This window comes from Aethalodelphis obliquidens, unplaced genomic scaffold (assembly GCF_003676395.1).
Source record: "Aethalodelphis obliquidens isolate GAN/ISIS:26980383/991018 unplaced genomic scaffold, ASM367639v1 scaffold4, whole genome shotgun sequence".
NCBI lineage: Eukaryota > Metazoa > Chordata > Mammalia > Artiodactyla > Delphinidae > Aethalodelphis > Aethalodelphis obliquidens.
This window is the reverse complement of record NW_020837948.1, coordinates 73,284,671-73,287,670: the sequence shown is the minus strand read 5'-3', so window position 1 is coordinate 73,287,670 and position 3,000 is coordinate 73,284,671. Positions and strand designations below refer to the sequence as shown.

The 3,000-nt window shown below is 47.2% G+C and overlaps 1 pseudogene; it reads right to left on the bottom strand.

Moving 5' to 3' along the window:
• Positions 1-262: 262 nt before the first annotated feature.
• LOC113617689 (mitotic-spindle organizing protein 2-like) lies at positions 263-889 on the bottom strand (annotated as a pseudogene).
• Between the last annotated feature and the right edge of the window lie 2,111 nt (positions 890-3,000).

The following is a 3,000-nucleotide window of genomic DNA, read 5'->3' as shown; positions in this document are numbered from 1 at the left end:
CTATAGGTCACTTCCTAAGTGATTCCAAGTACTCACATTTGTTTCACGTTTGGAGCTAGTCTGGAGGGTGGGTAGGGAATTTCTTAGGTAATTTATAGTTCCAAATTACCTTTCTGGTTCGTTTCCTCTGCACAGATTCAACTTCTAGTACCTAATTTTACTATCCAGACCCAATTTAGAAATCATCAGGAAAACATTCCGCTGCTTTTTACCTCTCGTCAACAAATTTATCTGCAGTCTTGCCTTTTTTTTTCTTTTTTTCAGGTTTTCGAAGAGGTTTATTACCAACGGGAGGAGCAGCCTGCCTGCGAGGCTGGAGGCCCGCGGTGGGCCCGTGCGAGGCCTCCCGCTCAGGTGCTGCTCCGCGTGAGGCTCTTCCCCGGCCCGCCCCGCTTGGGCAGCCTGGTGGCGCTGGGTTGGCGGGGCATCCTCTGGCTGGATCCTTCCCGGACGCCGCATTCTGTAAGCGCCGGGCCTCCGCCGCCGAGGGCACCGCTGCCTTTGTTTCTCCCTCGGGTCTCAGGCACGCCGGGCGTGAGCAGGGGCACGGCCGCGGGGTCCTGGGGCTCGCTCGCCAGCCTCTGCCCGGCGCACATGCACTGAGCATCTGGAAGACGGCGAGGGGCACCACGTTCAGGTTCAGCACGTCCACCAGGATCTTGCACACGTCGGGGTCCATGGCGTCGCCCGCCGCCTGCTTCAGCTTGAACAGCTCCATCTCCTCGGCGCCCAGCACCTTCTTCCGCCGCAGCGCCAGCTTCTGCAGGCCCGCCTCCAGCCCCGGGGGCGCCCCCGGCCCGGGCCTCGCGCCCGCACCCGCGCCGCCATCTGCGGACGGCGGAGGATGCGTGTCCGCATTCTTGCCTTTTTTAAAAAACCCTATTCCCATTCCCTCTCACCACAGTGAAAGTTGGTAATTATTCAACTAGGCATTGCATCTATCCCTCCCACATTCCTACAGACCTTGGGTCATTAATGAATGATTCTCAATTATCATTAAATTCTATCAACTGACTTCCTTCAGTCTGTCAACAGGCTTAAGTCTCTCCCATCTTAGTCGAACAGACACCTCCCTTTATCCTATGTTCCCTTCTAGTTACCTCTGTATGTCTTTTCTTCTCATTACAGCCAGCCCACTGAAAACATAATCTATTGTTTCCACTCATAATCTTTCCTCCACTCCCATTACTTCCCCAAATCTCCTCTTGCGAAAGTCAGCAGCGGTTTCTTCCTTGCTGAAAAACAGTGCACTCACCACAGCATCTGATGCTCTTGACCTCCTTGAAATGCTTTCCTTTCTCCACTTTCTTGGACCCCACCCTCACACTTTTCCTGATTATTCTTCTACTTTTCTGGCCATTCCTTCTTAGCCTCCTCTGCAGATTCCTCTTCCTTTCTGGAATAGAGAAGTCCTTCAGATGTCAGACTTCCCACTGTCCTTAGCCTTCTTTTCCCACTTACCCTGGAAGACAATGGCACCAATTAATCTTTACCGGGAGATGGCTTCCAGAGTTGAACTCTGGTCCAAAACATTCTGATGAGGTCTTCTGTGTCCACACTGGACTTGCCTAGATGTCCTAGAGGCACCACAAAGGCAAAATGTCCAAGTCTGAACTCATCATTTTTCCTCAAAACTTGTTTTTCCTCCCATCCTTCCCTCTTGATAAATGATACTGCCATCTATCCAGTTATCCATGCCAGAGATCTGATGTGACGGCATGAGATAGTATGATTACAAAACAGAAAAGCCACTCGATATTGCAAGTAAAAAGAAGATTTATCATATGCTTAAGGATAATTTCATGGAAGGCATTTATAAGAATTATAATCAGGTCTCAAAGGAATCTCCTCAAAATCTCTATCTCCCAAGTTCACTTGAATTTTTTTTTAAGTTTTTATTTTTTTGGCTTTCATCTGTTTCCTCCCTCTGTGAACTAGATTTTTCTGCTAATATATGGCTCACTAAGACTAACACCAATCCAGCATAACCTTTCAGGGAAAGCTCACAACAGCATTTCCCTGTTCATACCAGGAGAGAGTCAGATTGCCCCAACCTACCCAACTCAAGTGGTGCAAACATGTCTGCCTATGTCCTCTGCCTTAGCTGGATCTGTAGATGAGAACAGATGCTTTTTCGAATGCGTTGTGGGAAAGCTAGGCTGTACGTCGAGAGTTAGTCCTTGACTTTTGACTCTTCACACACCCTCACATCTAAGAAGTAATGATGAAGTTCTGTCAAGTCTACTTTTCTAATATTTTCCAAATCTAGCCACTTCTCTTCATTCCCCTCTCTCACTTCTCTAGTTAAGGCTGCCCTTTCCTAGGTCCTTCCAATGTGTCCCTATATTCAGTCCCTCTTTCTTCACATCCATCCTCTACACTGCAGCCAGAGTGACCTTTTTAAAGCACCGATATGATAACATCACTTCTTTACTTAAATCTTTTCATAGAACATGTCAAGGCTGACACCTGACATGTCAAGGTGTCTGTAGGTCAATTCAAACTCCTTATTATGACTATATTAGTTTCCCAGGGCTGATGTAACAGATTACCACAAACTTCATGACTTAAAACCATGGAAGTTTATTCTTTTACAGTTCTGGAGGCTAGAAGTCCAAAATCAAGATGTTGGCACGGCCATGCTTCCTCTGAAATCTCTTGGGAAGAATACTTCCTCACCGTTTTCTAGATTCTGATGACTCCTGGCAATCTTTGGCGTTCCTTGGCTTGAGCTGCATCATTCCAAACTCTACCTTCATCTTCACATGGCCTTCTTTTCTGTGTGTCTGAGTCCTCTCCTCTTCTTATAAGGACACCAGTCACTGGTTTCAGGGCCCACCCTAAATCCAGAATGACTTCATCTGAGATCCTTAACTAATTACATCAGCAAAGACCCTATTTCTAAATAACCTCACATTCTGAGGTTCCAGGTAAATATGAATTTTGGGGGGAATACTCCTCAACCCACTACAATGGCCTACAGGTGTCTTTTATGATGAT